Source organism: Cetorhinus maximus, unplaced genomic scaffold (assembly GCF_964194155.1).
Source record: "Cetorhinus maximus unplaced genomic scaffold, sCetMax3.hap1.1 HAP1_SCAFFOLD_760, whole genome shotgun sequence".
NCBI classification, from domain to species: Eukaryota; Metazoa; Chordata; class Chondrichthyes; order Lamniformes; family Cetorhinidae; genus Cetorhinus; species Cetorhinus maximus.
In genome coordinates, this window is record NW_027596702.1 from 17,199 (window position 1) to 37,436 (window position 20,238).

General features: G+C 49.0%; 1 pseudogene; it reads right to left on the reverse strand.

Annotated features, from left to right (window-relative positions):
* Nucleotides 1–18,798: 18,798 nt before the first annotated feature.
* Nucleotides 18,799–18,950, reverse strand: LOC144674694 (U1 spliceosomal RNA; annotated as a pseudogene).
* Between the last annotated feature and the right edge of the window lie 1,288 nt (nt 18,951–20,238).

The window sequence follows — 20,238 nt, forward strand, 5'->3', positions numbered from 1 at the left end:
AGTAAGACTGACTGGTCTATAATTATTTGGCCTATCTGTACAATGGCACAACATTCACAGACCTCCAGTGCTCTGGTACCTCGCCTGTATCCAGTGAGGAGTGAAAAATGATTTTTTTGTGCAAAACTGTACTTTCAGATATTTTATGAACATAGAAGATGACAAGACATTTCAAAATGGCCTTCACAAAAAGAGTAATAATATTCAGCTTTTCCTTGCAGATCATGTTGCACTCTGAGGTGCTTCAGTACAATTGTGATACATGTAATATTCACTGCATACATTCAATGTGAGTCACACAGCCTGAAGGGTCAATACGATTCCCAGCACCTCGGTGCACTACGGCTGAAAGGTCTTAGACAGCGACCTTTCCCCTGTGCAGCGGCTGCCCCAAGCTTTAGTGCGTCCCTCAGCACATAGTCCTGGGCGTTGGAATGTGCCAGTCTGCAACACTTGGTCAGGGACAACTCTTTGCGCTGGAAGACCAACAAGTTTCGGGCAGACCAAAGAGCGTCTTTCACTGAGTAGATGATCCTCCAGCTGCAGCTGATGTTTGTCTCGATGTGCGTCCCTGTCCCTGGGATCAGCCCGTAGAGCACAGAGTCCTGTGTCACAGAACTGCTCGGGATGAACCACGGCATAAACCACTGCATCTCTCTCCAGACCTTCTTTGCAAAGGCACAATCTACAAGGAGGTGAACAATGGTCTCTTCCCTACCACAGCCACCTCGAGGGCAACGTGCAGAGAGGGTGAGACTCCTGGTGTGTAGGAAGGAACTGACGGGGAGGACCTTTCTCACCACCCGTTAAGCTATGTCTTTGTGCTTGTTGGAAAGTTCTGGTGATGAGGTATTCTGCCAAATGACTTTGACAGTCTGCTCGGGGAACCATCCCACAGGATCCACCCTCTCCTTTTCCCTCAGGGCCTCTTGGACGTTACTGCCTGGTGGACTTGTGGTCAAAGTTGTTTCTCTGCATAAATCTTTCCACGAGGGACAGGTGGTACGGCACGGTCCAACTACCTGGAACGTTCTGCGGCAGCGTGGCCAGACCCATCCTTCGCAACACCGGGCACAGGTAGAACCTCAGCACATAGTGACACTTGGTGTTTGCGTACCGAGGGTCTACAGACAGCTTGATGCAGCCACACACAAAGGTGGCCATCAGGATGAGGGTGATGTTAAGCACATTTCTTCTAGAGGCTTGTACATCGCGTCCCTGCGAACACAATCCATTTTTGACCTCCAGATAAAGCGGAAGATGGCTCGAGTGATCGCCACCACGCAGGAGTGAGGAATGGGCCAGACCTGCGCCACGTACAGCAACAGCGAGAGTGCCTCACACCTGATGACCAGGTTCTTACCCGCAATGGAGAGGGAGCGTCGCTCCCACATGCCCAGTTTTCTTTCCACCATAGCCACTCGCTCCTTCCAGTTTCTAACGCATGCCCTGGTCCCTCCAAACCATATCCCCAACACCTTCAGGCAGTCTCACCTGGTGACGAACGGGACAAAGGATCGGTCAGCCTAGTTCCCAAAGAACATGGCCTCGCACTTGTCATGATTTACCTTGGCTCCCGAGGCCAGTTTGAACTGATCGCAGATGCTGATTAGTCTGCGCACCGACAGCGGATCCGAGCAGAAGATGGCGACATCGTCCATCTACAGGGAGGCTTTGACCTGAGTGCCTCCACTGCCTGGGATCGTCACTCCTCTTATGCCCTAATTCTTCCTGATGGACTCAGCAAAGGGTTCAGTGTAACATCCGAACAGGACAGGGGAGAGAGAGCAGCCCTGCCTGGCTCCAGATTTAATGGGAAAGCTATCTGATTCCCACCCATTGATTGAAACTGCGCTACTGATGTTAGTGTTGAGCAGTTGGATCCAATTGCAGATTCCCTCCCCAAACCCCATTTTGGAGATCACATCCACCATGTAGGTGTGCGATATTCTGTCAAAGGCCTTCTCCTGATCCAGGCTGATGAGGGAGGTGTCCACACCCCTGTCCTGCACATAGGCAATCGTATCCCTGAGCAGCGCGAGGCTGTCAGAGATCTTCCTGCCCGGCACAGTGCAGGTCTGGTCAGGGTGGATCACCAACGCTAGAGCAGACTTCACCCAATTGTCATTGACGTTGGACAGAATCTTATAATCCATATTCAACAGTGAGATGGGTCGCCAATTTCTAATTTCCTCCCCTTTCCACTTCCACTTGTAGATGAGGGTGTTGCCTTTCCTCATGGATTCTGACATGCTGCCGGCCAGGAGCATACTCTCGTACACTTCCAGCAGGTCTGGGCCCATCCAGTCCCACAGAGCCGAATACAACTCCAACGGCAAGGCGTCGCTTCCGGGAGTTTTACTCTTCTCGAAGGACTCAAGGGCCTTAGTCAGTTCGTCATGAGTTAGCGGTTTGTCCAGGCTCTCCCGTGTACTGTCGTCTAATACCTCTGTGATAGAGGACAGGAAGGACTGGGAGACCGTGCTGTCTGTGGGCTTCATCTCTTGGAGTTCCTCCTTGACATCAACCCCATCGACTGCAGCCGGAGCAGATTCTGCATGTTTCGCTGGAGTCAGGACATTTCCCTCTGTTCCTTTCTCGCTTTCTGGATGAGTACCTTCTTGATATCCTCCTTGATCGCTTCCCACCAGTGTGTCAGGGAATCAAAGAGTGTTTCACAGTTCCCCAGCCTTTGTAATCCTTCTTGAGTTCTCTGGGGTCAGCAGTTTCACGTTCAGCTTCCATGTTCCCCGGCCAAGCCTCTGGTCTTCCTGTAAGTGACATTTGACCGGTAGGAGGCAGTGGTCAGAGAAGAACACTGGCTTGATGTCCGTGGACCTGACTGTGAACGCTCGGGACACAAACAGGAAGTCTATCCTTGAGTGGGTGGACCACTCTGGCCGCGACCAGGTGTATCTCTGCTGCGCTTCATCTGCAGGGTTGCTGAAGACGTTGTGCAGCTTGCCATCCTTTACTATTTCCATCAGGGATCTGGACGTGGTGTCCAGTCTGCTGTTGGCCCTGCCAGATTGTCCAGCTCCATCGATGATGCGGCTGAAGTCACCGCCCAGAATGGCCAGCCTGGAAGTCGCCAGCAGAAGTGGGAGCTGCTGAAGGACAACCAGCCACTCGCTGTTTTGATCCGGGGCATACATGTTAATTAACTAGAGTGGCGCATTCTTGTACAATAATGTCCGCTACGAGGAGGGGCCCGCCCACCACCTCCTCAACCTCGGACATGGTGACATTGCCTCCCTGCAGCTGAATACCCAGGCCGGAGGAACGAGAGTCGTTTCCTCCCGACCAGAGTGATGCCCCTTGGGACCACCATCGTGCCCATTGCCTGTAGGAGCTGAGGTGCAGTATTGCACACTCCTGCAGAAACAACAGGTCAGCTTTGACCTTGGCAAGGTAATCCAAGGTTGCAACACATCGCGTAGCAGATTTAACGCTACACACGTTGATGGACTCAATCTTGATCCCCATTTTAATGCATTTTCTCACTTACCAGTCCTGTTGTTTTTGTCAGTTCCAGTCCTTTGGTTTGCTCCTACAAACCCATAGTGTTTGCAAATTGTCTCGCTTTTGACGGGCTGAGGAAACAGCCCAGAACCGCCCCGTTGGAAATGTTCCGCTCAGGTGACAACGGGGGGTTCGTGCAAGGAGCGAGGTTTGGATTGTTCTCTGCTGGAGAAATCTCTCTGATCCATTCCCCCTCAGGGGCGTTGCTGCTTCCCAGAGATGGGGTGCACTGACAGAACACTGACATCGGGAACACGGTAAATGATTTGCTGCAGGACCGATTAGTTTGTGGAGTTCAAGACGATGCCACAGAGCGCCTTTCACTCACCGAGGTAAACATCGTCTTTAAGCGTACCCAAGGAATCTCCCTCGCCATGGAAAGTGCAGTGAGAGACTGGCAGGCTTTGTACACATACAACATGGCGCTGTTCTTCATGTGGGGCAGGAACCTGCTGCTGAGTGTGGCGTGGAAACCAGACCCACAGCATCGAGGGGAGATGCAATGTCTGCTGTTAAAACCATGAAAAGTCCTTTATCAAAAGAAAGAATTCATCAGCGGCTCCAAGATTAAGTTGTTATAGATGTGGAGGTGACCATGTGCCAGACAGCTGTAAATTCAAGGAGGCAGAATGTCATTATTGCCATAAGAAGGGTCGAAACAGCCCACAAAGCATCAAACCAAGAAGATTGAATTAAAGAATACAGCAGAACCTGAAGCTGCTGACACCGACATCTATTCACTGTGTAATGTAACAGCTGTAAAAACCGAACCTGTGTAATGTAACAGCTGTAAAAACCGAGCCTGTGTAATGTAACAGCTGTAAAAACCGAGCCTGTGTAATGTAACAGCTGTAAAAACCGAACCTGTATAATGTAACAGCTGTAAAAACCGAGCCTGTGTAATGTAACAGCTGTAAAAACCGAGCCTGTATAATGTAACAGCTGTAAAAACCGAGCCTGTGTAATGTAACAGCTGTAAAAACTGAGCCTGTATAAAGTAACAGCTGTAAAAACCGAGCCTGTGTAATGTAACAGCTGTAAAAACCAAGCCTGTATAAAGTAACAGCTGTAAAAACCGAGCCTGTGTAATGTAACAGCTGTAAAAACCGAGCCTGTGTAATGTAACAGCTGTAAAAACCGAGCCTGTGTAAAGTAACAGCTGTAAAAACTGAGCCTGTATAAAGTAACAGCTGTAAAAACCGAGCCTGTATAAAGTAACAGCTGTAAAAACTGAGCCTGTGTAATGTAACAGCTGTAAAAACTGAGCCTGTGTAATGTAACAGCTGTAAAAACTGAGCCTGTATAAAGTAACAGCTGTAAAAACCGAGCCTGTGTAAAGTAACAGCTGTAAAAACTGAGCCTGTATAAAGTAACAGCTGTAAAAACCGAGCCTGTGTAATGTAACAGCTGTAAAAACTGAGCCTGTGTAAAGTAACAGCTGTAAAAACCGAGCCTGTATAAAGTAACAGCTGTAAAAACCGAGCCTGTGTAATGTAACAGCTGTAAAAACCGAGCCTGTGTAATGTAACAGCTGTAAAAACCGAGCCTGTGTAATGTAACAGCTGTAAAAACCGAGCCTGTATAAAGTAACAGCTGTAAAAACCGAGCCTGTATAAAGTAACAGCTGTAAAAACCGAGCCTGTATAAAGTAACAGCTGTAAAAACTGAGCCTGTATAAAGTAACAGCTGTAAAAACTGAGCCTGTATAAAGTAACAGCTGTAAAACCCGATCCTGTGTAATGTAACAGCTGTAAAACCCGAGCCTGTGTAAAGTAACAGCTGTAAAACCCGATCCTGTATAAAGTAACAGCTGTAAAAACTGAGCCTGTGTAATGTAACAGCTGTAAAAACCGAGCCTGTGTAATGTAACAGCTGTAAAAACCGAGCCTGTATAAAGTAACAGCTGTAAAAACTGAGCCTGTGTAATGTAACAGCTGTAAAAACTGAGCCTGTGTAATGTAACAGCTGTAAAAACCGAGCCTGTGTAATGTAACAGCTGTAAAAACCGAGCCTGTATAAAGTAACAGCTGTAAAAACTGAGCCTGTGTAATGTAACAGCTGTAAAAACCGAGCCTGTGTAATGTAACAGCTGTAAAAACTGAGCCTGTGTAATGTAACAGCTGTAAAAACTGAGCCTGTGTAATGTAACAGCTGTAAAAACTGAGCCTGTGTAATGTAACAGCTGTAAAAACCGAGCCTGTGTAATGTAACAGCTGTAAAAACCGAGCCTGTGTAATGTAACAGCTGTAAAAACCGAACCTGTATAATGTAACAGCTGTAAAAACCGAGCCTGTATAAAGTAACAGCTGTAAAAACCGAACCTGTATAAAGTAACAGCTGTAAAAACCGAGCCTGTGTAATGTAACAGCTGTAAAAACCGAGCCTGTGTAATGTAACAGCTGTAAAAACCGAGCCTGTGTAATGTAACAGCTGTAAAAACCGAGCCTGTGTAATGAAACAGCTGTAAAAACCGAGCCTGTGTAATGAAACAGCTGTAAAAACCGAGCCTGTGTAATGTAACAGCTGTAAAAACCGAGCCTGTGTAATGTAACAGCTGTAAAAACCGAGCCTGTGTAATGTAACAGCTGTAAAAACCGAGCCTGTGTAATGTAACAGCTGTAAAAACCGAGCCTGTGTAATGTAACAGCTGTAAAAACCGAGCCTGTGTAATGTAACAGCTGTAAAAACCGAGCCTGTGTAATGTAACAGCTGTAAAAACCGAGCCTGTGTAATGTAACAGCTGTAAAAACCGAGCCTGTGTAATGTAACAGCTGTAAAAACCGAGCCTGTGTAATGTAACAGCTGTAAAAACCGAGCCTGTGTAATGAAACAGCTGTAAAAACCGAGCCTGTGTAATGAAACAGCTGTAAAAACCGAGCCTGTGTAATGTAACAGCTGTAAAAACCGAGCCTGTGTAATGTAACAGCTGTAAAAACCGAGCCTGTGTAATGTAACAGCTGTAAAAACCGAGCCTGTGTAATGTAACAGCTGTAAAAACCGAGCCTGTGTAATGTAACAGCTGTAAAAACCGAGCCTGTGTAATGTAACAGCTGTAAAAACCGAGCCTGTGTAATGTAACAGCTGTAAAAACCGAGCCTGTGTAATGTAACAGCTGTAAAAACCGAGCCTGTGTAAAGTAACAGCTGTAAAAACCGAATCCATCACTGTCACAATCCAAGTTAATGAGAAGCCATTAATAATGGAGGTGGATATGGAGGCCTCAACTACAGTGGTGGGAGAGCACACTTTCAGATCCCTGACTAAAGGTAGAAAGTTAGTAAACCTGGAGCAGAGAACCGCTAAATTAAAGATATTGCACTGGAGAATCTATTCAGGTAAAGGGGATCGCCACAGCACCAGTGTCTTACAGGCAACAGACAGCCCAGCTGCCTGTGATAATAGTGACTGGAGAAGGACCCAGTCTGTTAGGCCGAGACTGGTTACAGAAGATCAAGCTTGACTGGTCTGAGATATTTCACCTGAAAACAGGAGTTCCTGAACTGCTAAGGAAATACGCCATGGTATTTTGGGATTAATCAGGGAAGTTAAAAGCCCACGATATATGTGGATCCACAGGTGACACCACGTTTCTTTAAGACCGGACCTGTGCCTTATGCATTGAAGGAGAAGGCGGATGCAGAACTGTGCCAGTTAGAAAAACTGGGCATCGCCCAAGCTGTCCAATTCTCAGAGTGGGCAGCACTCATAGTTCCAGTGGTTAAGCCTGACCAAACCATAGGAATTGGTGGGAAGTATAAGTTGACAGTGAATAAGGCAGCAAAACCAGACAACTGCCCCATTCCAAGGATAGACCAATTGTATGCAAAGCTGGCTGGAGGCAAGTCCTATACAATAGGGGATATGAGCCAACCATCCAACAATTAGAACTGGATAAATCATCGAGAGAATACATGAGTATTAACACACACACAGGTCTTTATCAAAGAACAAAGAAAAGTACAGCACAGGAACAGGCCCTTTGGCCCTCCAAGCCTGTGCCAATCATATTGCCCGTCAGCTAAAACATTTTGCACTTCCGGGGTCCGTATCCCTCTATTCCCATCCTATTCATGTATTTGTCAAGCTGCCTCTTAAACACCACTATCGTACCTGCTTCCACCACCTCCTCTGGCAGCGAATTCCAGACACTCACTACCCTTTGCGTAGAAAACTTGCCCCACACATCTCCTCTATAGTTTCCTCCTCTCACCTTAAATCTATGTCCCCTAGTAATTGACTCTTTCACCCAGGGAAAAAGCTTCTGACTATCTCCTCTGTCCATGCCACTCATAATTTTGTAAACTTCGATCAAGTCGCCCCTCAATCTCCGTCGCTCTAGTGAGAACAATCCGAGTTTCTCCAACCTCTCCTCATAGCTAATAACCTCCAGACCAGGCAGCATCCTGGTAAACCTCCTCTGCACCCTCTCCAACGCCTCCATATCCTTCTGGTAATGTGGTGACCAGAATTGCACGCAATATTCCAAGTGTGGCCTAACCAAGGTTCTATACAGCTGCAGCATGACTTTCCAGCTTTTATACTCAATACCCCTGCCGATGAAGGCAAGCATGCCATATGCCTTCCTGACTACCTTATCCACCTGCGTTGCCACTTTCAGTGACCTGTACACCCAGATCCCTCTGCCCGTTGATGCACTAATGGTTCTGCCATTTACTGTGTAATTCCTGCCTGTATTAGACCTTCCAAAATGCATTACCTCGCATTTGTCCGGATTAAACTCCATCTGCCATTTCTCCACCCAAGTCTCCAACCGATCTATGTCCCGTTGTATCCTTTGACAATCCTCTTCACTATCTGCAACTCCTCCAACCTTGGTCTCGTCTGCAAACTTACTAATTAGTCCAGTTACATTTTCCTCCAAATCATTTATGTATACTACAAACAGCAATGGTCCCAGCACTGATCCCTGTGGAACTCCACTAGTCACAGCTCTCCATTCAGAAAAGCACCCTTCCACTGCTACCCTCTGTCTTCTATGTATATCAGTACAGGTCTTTATCAGCCCTGACAATATTCCGGCAATGCTACTGAAGACTTGTGCTTTAGTAATTGCCACGCCCCTAGCCAAGCTGTTCCAGTACAGCTACAACACTGACATCTACCCGGCTATGTGGAAAATTGCCCGGATTTGTCCTGTACACAAAAAGCAGGAAAAATCCCATCTGGCCAATTACCGCCCCATCAGCCTACTCTTGGTCATCAGTAAAGTGATGGAAGGGGTCATCAACAGTGTTGCCAAGCAGCACTTGCTTAGCAATAACCTGCTCACTGATGCCCAGTTTGGACTCCGCCAGGGTCACTCAGCTCCTGACCTCATTACAGCCTTGGTTCAAACACGGATAAAAGAGCTGAACTCCAGAGGTGAGGTGAGATTGACTGCCCTTGACATCAAGGCTGTTTTTGACTGAGTGTGGCATCAAGGAGCCCTAGCAAAACTGGAGTTAATGGGAATCGGGAGAAAACCTTCCACTGGTTGGAGGCGTACCTAGCACAAAGGAAAATGGTTGTGGTTGTTGGAGGTCAGTCATCTTGGTTCAGGACATCAGTGCAGGAGTTCCTCAGCGTCGTGTCCTCGGCACAACCATCTTCAGCTGCTTCATCAATGACCTTCCTTCCATCATAAGGTCAGAAGTGGGGATGTTTGCTGATGGTTGAAGATACTGAAGCAGTCCATGTCCAAATGCAGCAAGACCTGGACAATATCCAGGCTTGGGCTGACAAGTGGCAAGTAACATTGGTGCCAGACAAGTGTCAGGCAATGACCATCTCCAACAAGAGAGAATCCAACCATCGCCCCTTGACATTCAATGGCATTGCCATCACTGAATCCCCCACTATTAACATCCTGAGGGTGCCATTGACCAGAAACTGAACTGGACTAGCTGTATAAATACTGTGGCTACAAGAGCTGACCACAGGCTAGGAATCCTGTGGAGAGTAACTCACCACCTGACTCCCCGAAGCCTGTCCACCACCTACAAGGCACAAGTCAGGAATGTGATGGAATACTCCCCACTTGCCTGGATGAGTGCAGCTGCCACAACACTCAAAAAGCTCAACACCATCCAGGACAGAGCAGCGCGCTGATTGGCACCCCATCCACAAACATTCGCTCCCTCCACCACCAACGCTCAGTAACAGCAGTGTGTATCATTTACAAGATACACTGCGGGAACTCACCAAGGCTCCTTAGACAGCACCTTCCAAACCCATGACCACTACCATCTAGAAGGACAAGGGCAGCAGATACATGGGAACACCAGCGCCTGGAAGTCCCCCTCCAAATCACGCACCATCCTGATTTGGAAACATATCACCTTTCCTTCGCTGTCGCTGGGTCAAAATCCTGAAACTCCCACTCTAAAAACACTGTGGGTGTACCTACACTACATGGACTGCAGTGGTTCAAGAAGACCAGAGGCTTGGCCGAGGGGCATGGAAGCTGAACCTGCAACTGCTGACCCCAGAGAACATTGAGGAGCTCAAGAGGGATTACAAAGGTTGGAGAACCGTGAAACCCCTCTTTGAGTCCCTGATACACTGGTGGGAAGCGATCAAGGGAAACATCAAGAGGTTTTTCATCCTCAAAGGCACCCAGAAAGCTAGAAAGGAACAGAGGGAAATGTCCCGACTCCAGAAAAACATGCAGGATCTGCTCCGGCTGCAGTCGATGGGGGTCGATGTCAAGGAGGAACTCCAAGAGGTGAAGAGCCAGCAAGCCTCGCCCTTTGCCTCGGAGGCCTCCAAGATCATCTTCCGGTCCAGAGTCCGTTACATGGAGCAGGATGAGACGTGCTCACGTTTCTTCTTCCAAAAGGTACACTCTGTGATCAGCAGCCCGAAGGAAGAAGACGGCTCAGTAAAGTCATCGCCCTCCGACATTTTGAGGATCAGCAAATCCTTTTATTCCGGATTGTATGACGTGAAGCCCACGGACAGCACGGCCTCCCAGTCCTTCCTGTCCTCTATCACGGAGGTCTTAGACCACAGTACACGGGAGAGCCTGGACAAACCGCTAATTCCTGATGAACTGACTAAGGCCCTTGAGTCCTTGGAGAAGAGTAAAACTCCCGGAAGCGACGGCTAGCCGGCGGAGTAGTATTCGGCTCTGTGGGACTTGATCGGCCCAGACCTGCTAGGAGTGTACGAGAGTATGCTCCTGGCCGGTAGTATGTCAGAATCCATGAGGAAAGGCATCATCACCCTCATCTACAAGCACAAGGGGGGAAGGGGAGGAAATTAGAAATTGGCGACCCATTTCACTGTTGAATGTGGACTATAAGATTCTGTCCAAGGTCATCGCCAATCGGGTCAAATCCGCTCTGGAATTGGTGATCCACCCTGACCAGACCTGCACTGTGCCGGGCAGGAAGATCTCTGACTGCCTCGCGCTGCTCAGGGATACGATTGCCTATGTGCAGGACAGGGGTGTGGACACCTGCCTCATCAGCTTGGATCAGGAGAAGGCCTTTGACAGATTATCGCACACCTACATGGGGGATGTGCTCTCCAAAATGGGGTTTGGGGAAGGAATTTGCAATTGGATCCAACTGCTCTACACTAACATTACTAGCGCACTCTCAATCAATGGGTGGGAATCTGATAGCTTTCCGATTAAATCTGGAGTCAGGCAGGGCTGTCCTCTCTCCCCTGTCCTGTTCGTGTGTTGCATAGTACCCTTTTCTGAGTCCATCAGGAAGGATCCGGGCATAAGAGGAGTGACGATCCCAGGCAGTGGAGGCACTCAGGTCAAAGCCTCCCTGTACATGGACGACGTCGCCGTCTTCTGCTCGGATCCGCTGTCGGTGCGCAGACTGATCCACATCTGCGACCAGTTCGAACTGGCCTCGGGTACCAAGGTAAATCGTGGCAAGAGTGAGGCCATGTTCTTTGGGAACTGGGCTGACCGATCCTTTGTCCCCTTCACTGTCAGGGCTGACGGCCTGAAGGTGCTGGGGATATGGTTCGGAGGGACCAGGGCATGCGTTAGAAACTGGAAGGAGCGAGTGTCTATGGTGAAAAGGAAACTGGGCATGTGGGAGCGAAGCTCCCTCTCCAGTGCGGGTAAGAACCTGGTCATCAGGTGTGAGGCACTCTCGCTGTTGCTGTACGTGGCGCAGGTCTAGCCCATTCCACTCTCCTGCGTGGTGGCGATCACTCGAGCCATCTTCCGCTTTATCTGGAGGTCAAAAATGGATCGTGTCCGCATGGACGCGATGTACAAGCCTCTAGATAAAGGGGGAAAAAACGTGCCCAACATCGCCCTCATACCGATGGCCACCTTTGTGTGGCTGCATCAAGCGGTGTGTAGTCCCTCAGTATACAAACACCAAGTGTCACTATGTGCTGAGGTTCTACCTGTCCCCGGTGTTGCGAAGGATGGGTCTGGCCACGCTGCCGCTGAACGCTCCAAGTAGTTGGACCGTGCCCTACCACCTGTCCCTGGTGGAAAAATTTATGCAGAAAAACACCTTTGACCACAAGTCCATCAGGCAGTGGTCAGCACGTAACGTCTTAGAGGCCCTGAGGGAAAAGGAGAGGGTGGATCCTGTGGGATGGTTCCCCGAGCAGACTGTCAAAGTCATTTGGCAGAATGCCTCATCGCCAGAACTTTCCAACAAGCACCAAGACGTAGCTTGGCTGGTGGTGAGAAAGGCCCTCCCCGTCAGATCCTTCCTACACGTCAGGAGTCTCACCCCCTCTGCACGTTGCCCTCGAGGTGGCTGTGGTGGGGAAGAGACCGTTGTTCACCTCCTTGTGGATTGTGCCTTTGCAAAGAAGGTCTAGAGAGAGATGCAGTGGTTTCTGTCGAGGTTCATCCCGAGCAGTTCTGTGACACAGGACTCTGTGCTCTACGGGCTGTTCCCAGGGACACACACCGAGACAAACATCAACTGCAGCTGGAGGATCATCAACTCGGTGAAAGAGGCGCTTTGGTCTGCCCGAAACTTGTTGGTCTTCCAGCGCAAAGAGTTGTCCCCGACCGATTGTTGCGGACTGGCACAATCCAAAGTCCAGGACTACGTGCTGAGGGACGCACTAAAGCTTGGGGCAGTTGCCGCAAAGGCGCAATGGGGAAGGGCCGCTGTCTAAGACCTTTCTACCACAGCGCACCGAGGGGCTGGGAACTGTTTAAATCCCCTCGGGCTGTACAGCTCAAAATGAAAGGCTGTAAATGATTGTAATATTGTTTGTACTGATGCACCTGGTGATACATTTTGTAAAAGTTGAACCGGATTGTACCCTTGTAATGGTGTTTTTGAAATGGTTTGGAATGTGGTTGAAGATATTTTATGAATAAAGTTTATTTTTGCAAAAAAAAAAGTGTAGTAAAGGAACCACTTGAATATTGTATCTGGACTCCGAGTGTTGAAATTTTGTCCCAGAGTATTCCTCGGACCTTTCAATTGGTGCTGCGAGCAGGGCCCGAAGGATGCAGGACACCGACGGGGAAATGGGATGAGTCACAGTGTGAATTCATTTTTATTCATACTAAATCCGACTCCGTCCCGATCCAGGAAGTGTCAGGCACCCCGCGTATCAGAAACCTGGGCTCCAGGCAATAGTTCAAGGGGTGGTAAGGGTGGGGTAGTTTGCTTGTCTTATAGATTGTTATAATTACATCCGGTATTAGCCGCAAGTAACGAGTTCGGTCAGAAAGGATCCAGGGTAAGAACCGTACCGCTGACAACAACTATACCCCGACCGTCTTACCCAGAGATGGCCAGTGGTGACAAACTCGAGTGGGGACCAGAGGGATCCTTGACACAGCATTGAGCTGACAAAAATAAGAAATCGATAGGCAAAATGAGAAAGAACAATTGGAACCCATTTGACTCACCCGCTGATCAGAGAAAATGGTGGGATAATCAGAAAAAAGACAAAGATGATGAAGCCTGGATCCTAATGTTAAGACAACACATAGAGTTAAGTAAGAAAGTAAATCGAATGTTGGCCAACAAATCCCAAAATGAAGAGCTGGTCCAGGCAAAAAATCTCATGTCAGTTTCGGCAGCTTTACCACAGCCACCAGTAGCTGCACAATACGCAGATAATATAGATTGGAACGGGCTGGTGGAACAGGCGGCAGGATATGAGGAACAACGGGAAGCGGGTTGGGAATCACCACCACCATAACCCGTGGCCCCAATTAAGATAGAGCTTGTGCCCCCGGTGCCCAGACAACCAGGCAGACCAGGCACAGCAGCAAGCTGATTTCCGAGCCTTTAGAGCAGAAATGGCACAAGACTTAGGGCAAGCCCCATAAAACAAGAAAAGGGCGAGAGTGCCCATGAATATGGCAATCGGAAGTTTGAGGCATATTGTAACTACGGGGGTGTAGGTGCTGCGCTGAACCGAGACGATGTACAGTTTATGCAATTGTACAAGGATGGCCTTAGCCTGGCCCACCAGGCAATCCTAGACACCGGGCCCGGGCCCACCAGGCAATCCTAGACACCGGGCCCGGGCCCACCAGGCGATCCTAGACACCGGGCCCGGGCCCACCAGGCCATCCTAGACACTGGGCCCACCAGGCCATCCTAGACACCGGGCCCGGGCCCACCAGGCCATCCTAGACACCAGGCCCGGGCCCACCAGGCCATCCTAGACACCGGGCCCGGGCCCACCAGTCAATCCTAGACACCGGGCTAGTAGACAAGAACACATATGATCGAGGAAGATGGGCCACCGGGGTAGATAACCACATAGGGAAAACTAAGATAAAGGTGTCGGCAGTGAGGTTACAGACCCCACTGAAATGGTGGCCACTGCAGCAGCCGTTCCTAAACCCGAGGTGTGCTTTAATTGTAAAAACCCGAACATAAAATATTTACAGTGTTCGATGTAGCCAATGGATTTTGGTCGATACCACTGGACCAGGAATCCCAAGATAAATTCGCTTTCACAGTGGGAGGGAGACGGTGTACATGGGCGAGGCTCCCACAGGGATTCCACAACAGCCCCAACATCCTCCATCGGGTCACGAGTGAGAAGCTGAGTCCGTGCGACGTAGAGTCTAACAACAGTACAATCTTATAATATGCAGATGATATCCTAATAGCGTCAGAATCGGAAAGGGGCCACATCGGAGCTCTCCTGATAGTCATAAGGACGCTGAAAAATGCTGGATTTAAGATAAACCCCTTTATGAGTTGCTGACCGGGAGGGCGATGCGCTTGCCAGAGGGCAGAGCCACCGGAAGTGAGGATATGGGACCCATCAGAGATAAAATTAAAAATGATATTAAGCAATTGGATGGACAGCTAAAGGAATTACAACAGGAAGTGAAGGACCAACAGGCTATCAGGGATTTAGAAGAGAGGACAAAAGGGGGACCCCCGTCACCACCGGCTGAGGTCGGAGACATGGTGTTTGTTCAAATCACCCCTAGCCAACCAGGTTTTGCCCCAAAATGGACTGGACCGTACGGAATTATTCACGTGCCTGCGCCGATATGAAGGGAAAAGCTAGGTGGAAACACTGGTCACAACTGAAAAGGTATGATGTAAGTAAGAAAGACTAAATTACCAGGCAGTGGGAGGAAAACGGGCAACGAGCAGTCCGTACTGTGTTAGCCAAGTGGTTTAGGATTCATTCCCGATCTGGAGGACTGGCCATCTGAAAGAGAAAAGGGGGAATCCTCAACTACGGGGAGGGTCACCGTGGGCTGTGCACAAGGAGGGACGTAAAGGAGAAAGCTACAGTGTGTGAGAGATACAGTGTGTGAGAGATTTTTCGCAATTTACCTTCACACCCCAGGAGAACAACAACTGGGGTCACTGTCCCGGGGAGGAAGACTTGGGAATGACAGATACCTGGCATTGGATCTTGAGGGCCAAACACGGAGAGTTGACTGCAACGGCGGACCCCCGGACCGACACCACCCTGCTATCACAGGACACGACGACACCACAGAGACTATCTTGCCCAGACATGACCCCTGGGCCACAGAATGGACTGGTACTGTATACGGACGATGAACTCTTGTATGATAATGTTAAACATGAAATTGTACAGGTAATTGTGAACCTGGCAGGTATGCAACTGCCTGAGTATTGCAGTAACCAAGCGCCCCTACGAAAACTGTACAAATTACTGAGTAAGGCTGTGATTAATCAGCCGGCCGACGCCACGGGTGCCACTAGATTCAGGGGACATCCTGCTTTCCACCGCCAGAAGAGAGAGTTAGTTAACAATGTACTGACAGGGGTGAACACAGGGACTTCCCTGGTAAACTCTCTCGACATTCAAGGAATCAACTCCGAGGTCACGAATCTTAAAGGGATCATGAGGCAGCTTGCTCATAAGAGTAGCGAGGGGTGGTGAAACGGCAGCGGCCCTAGGGGGCAAGAGTGTGGCATCTGTATTGGAAAGCGTACACGTTATAGAGACCCATGCTAAAGCCACCAGCCAATTAATAGAAAGGGAGGAACGACAAGAGGGCAGCACCTAAAAAAGCCAGCTTACGGCCAGTGGCTGATCGGGCAATTAAGACAAAATCTGGGCCAGATCCAAAGTGGGGAGGTACCGGGCTGGATCAACAGTGCCCGGTTGTGGGGGATGGCCAAGAACCCAGGCGTCATCGACGCATGTACATTGAAAGGAGTGACCAGGGTGTATGCGGTGATTCAGAAGTGCACCTCAAACCAAATGAACGTGTTAGGTATGGGCAATCCCCTCAGTCACAGCAGACACGGGCCCACACACTCAGTACCGAGTGGAGAACATTGGGTTAATCCGAGACAATGACTCCCTCCGGTACTACCCCATAGATATGCATGCCATACGCAAGAATGAGGGCATACACAGGGTATCACTGAGCGGCTGCAGATGGAAAGGTAGCCTCACAATTTGCTCCCATCCAGTTGGAACGGGGGGGGGGTGCTGGACAAATGCGGGTACAACCGAACGGAGGGTTGTATATTAGAAATTACCCACAGAGAAAACCATCACACCCGCTCAGGATACAAGGGAACCCCGGCTCCCAGTTACTATCAGACACAGCGTGAATAATGTACGTCCAACAAAGGGGTCAGGTCTCAGTCAACGCCTCCGACACACTCCACCATGCCCTGGAACACTATGAGGAACCTAAGCAGGCCCCAATTCCCCACCTTCCCGAAAGTCTGACAAAGTTTAAAGGTGACTTACGAAAGGTGAGGAATCAGCATTACGTGTTACAGGCGGTGTTTAAAAGGCTAATCAATAATACGGAAGAGCACTTGAGAGATCCGACATGGTGGGAGCAAGTGTGGGAATGGGGGCTGAATGTGGACATACACCCCTGGATAAGAATAAGCTCTCATATACTCGTCGCAGTGCAGCTAGTGTTAGCATTGTTTAACTCTAATTCTTTCAATGTCTTCTCCAGACAATCCAAAAAGTACCAGGGGACCATGAGTGGCGTACTGAGAGGCTGCAAGGAGACATTTGCGTTACATTATGGGACCAGCAACACTCACACACACACAGATTACACAATCCACACTGACATCACTAAAAATCACAGACGGAATCTCAGTAACAATCCACATGCTTTGCACAGTCTTGTGTTGGGGGTTTAGTGTTTGATATTTCAAACTGCAGTGACATTCCCGACAAGATGAGTTAAAGTTTTAACATTAACCAGAAAATGGCTGAAACATTGTTTTCCTGGGGTGAACACATCAAAGGACAGGAAGAATCAGAAAGTTGTCCTGCCCTGGGATTAACATATCAACGGACAGGCCTCCTGGGGAGCAGATTGAGAGACATCCCAACATGCCAGGGGTGGAGTCTGCAAACTGCTCGTTCAGGATATACCTGGCTAGGAACCCAATCCGAAAACCGCCTCCAGAGTGCGGAGCTAGTCCCCACTCTGGCTTAATGTGCGTGTGTGTTCCCTCTGTCTCAATCTGCTTTATAACTCTTTGACTTGTTTGTATTTGGATGTTGCTGAGTTGTAACTGAGAGTGATTCATTGGCTCTTGCGTTATTTTGTTTGAAAATGTTCTTTGCTCTCTGTTTTAATGGAATTAATTTTCTCCCCCACCCCTCAAAGAATTTTTATTTTGAAACCTGCAATCTGAAGATCCAGACTGGGACAAGGACTCTTCTTCTTCAGGAGTTTCCTGAGACCTTCTCCAAGGCCGTGCTCCATGGGCCCACGTGAGTTTGTGTCCGTTTCTTACCCCGAGATTTCAATTCCTCTCCGGGACCCTGGTTTTCGGTGGCTCCGGTTAACCAGTTCCTGTTGGACTGTGGGCCTGGAGTTTCAAAAAGAAAATCTTGGGGTTAAAGTAGCCTAGCCTTGCAATCTAAAACTTACATGTTAGCCTCCAGTGTGTGAGGAACAGGAGCCCCACAAGAGGAAATGAAAAGTCCTAAAGTGAAGCTGCCTAAAATCTTGTTATAATTCAGGGATAATGCGTGTAATTTGGGCTGCGCGATCATTCTGACGGTTAAACGGGATTCCCGGTGGTCATTTTACTGAGGGTTTAGGTTTCTATCTGCCTTTCTCCAGTTTTCTTTCTGTTTATTTCTTCGCTTTGCGCTATTTAAGCCTTCAAGGAATAATCACAGGTGAATTGATGGACCCACAGCAGGGGAAGTGAGCTGCAGAAGGGGCAGGGAAAGACTTTACACATGGGGAGAGGAGGCAGGAGTTTCAGAAGGTAGGAGTCACACAGGGGGCTGATTAAGGGGGAGATTATACAGAGGAGGTGGGAGGCTGCTGTTCGTTTCGGAGGGGGGTAATTTGAATGAACATGGGGACAGGGTGCTTGTTCATGTTTGAAATAGTGAGGGGTCGCTGCTACATGTTTAAAATGGTGAATGCATATGAGTTAATAGCTGACTGATATGAGTTTGTATTTATACAGACGTCCAGAGAGATAGGGGGTGGGGCGGTGCTGGGAGTGTGGGGACTGTTGTGATGGTGGGTTGGGTGTTAGATGGGGGTTGTTTGAGAGAGATTTTTGAGTGGGCAAACGCGGGGTTAAAAATGGCGCGAGTAATTTGGCGGCCACAAAACAAACGGTCTGGCGAAAATGATGCAGAGATGGAATAATTGCCGGCTGATAATGACAGGGAGGAAAAGAATGGGGGTTGGATAATATTTGCGAGGAGGAAAGAAAAAACTAAATAACCAGTCCAGTATAGATTTTGAAGAGCACACATTGGGGGTTATATATTTCTTTTTTCAGAAAAGGTTGCTGACAGGAAATAGAAGAGAAAATGAAAGATATGATGAAATCTATTTTTTGAATTGTGAATCAGGGGAGAGCGCGAACGCAGTCCCCCACTACCACAAATTTTGCAGTCGAGTATCCCGCATTTGGGGACATCGCAGGCGTTAGCACACCCGAAGTGCAATGGGCTAGCCTCGTCCTGGGAGAACCTTTTTTTTCTTTTTTTTGCAAAAATATACTTTATTCATAAAATATCTTCAATCACATTCCAAACCATTTCAATAACAACATTACAAGGGTACAATCCAGGTTAAACTTTTACAAAATGTATCACCAGGTGCATCAGTACAAACAATATTACAATCATTTACAGCCTTTCATTTTGAGCTGTACAGCCCGAGGGGATTTAAACAGTTCCCAGTCCCTCGGTGCGCTGTGGTAGAAAGGTCTTAGACAGCGACCCTTCCCCATTGCGCCTTTGCGGCAGCTGCTCCAAGATTTAGTGCATCCCACAACACGTAGTCCTGGACTTTGGATTGTGCCAGTCCGCAACAATCGGTTGGGGACAACTCTTTGTGCTGGAAGACCAACAAGTTTCGGGCAGACCAAAGCGCCTCTTTCACCGAGTTGATGATCCTCCAGCTGCAGTTGATGTTTGTCTCGGTGTGTGTCCCTGGGAACAGCCCGTAGAGCACAGAGTCCCGTGTCACAGAACTGCTCGGGATGAACCTCAACAGCAACCACTGCATCTCTCTCCAGACTTTCTTTGCAAAGGCACAATCCACAAGGAGGTGAACAACGGTCTCTTCCCCACCACAGCCACCTCGAGGGCAACGTGCAGAGGGGGTGAGCTTCCTGACGTGTAGGAAGGATCTGACGGGGAGGGCCTTTCTCACCACCAGCCAAGCTACGTCTTGGTGCTTGTTGGAAAGTTCTGGCGATGAGGCATTCTGCCAAATGACTTTGACAGTCTGCTCGGGGAACCATCCCACAGGGTCCACCCTCTCCTTTTCCCTCAGGGCCTCTAGGACGTTACGTGCTGACCACTGCCTGATGGACTTGTGGTCAAAGGTGTTTTTCTGCATAAATTTTTCCACGAGGGACAGGTGGTAGGGCACGGTCCAACTACTTGGAGCGTTCAGCGGCAGCGTGGCCAGACCCATCCTTCGCAACACCGGGGACAGGTAGAACCTCAGCACGTAGTGACACTTGGTGTTTGCGTACTGAGAGTCTATGCACCGCTTGACGCAGCCACACACAAAGGTGGCCATCAGTATGAGGGCGATGTTGGGCACGTTTATTCCCCCTTTATCTAGAGGCTTGTACATCGCGTCTCTGCGGACACGATCCATTTTTGACCTCCAGATAAAGCGGAAGATGGCTCGTGTGATCACCACCACGCAGGAGTGTGGAATGGGCCAGACCTGCGCCACGTACAGCAACAGCGAGAGTGCCTCACACCTGATGACCAGGTTCTTACCCGCAATGGAGAGGGAGCGTCGCTCCCACATGCCCAGTTTCCTTT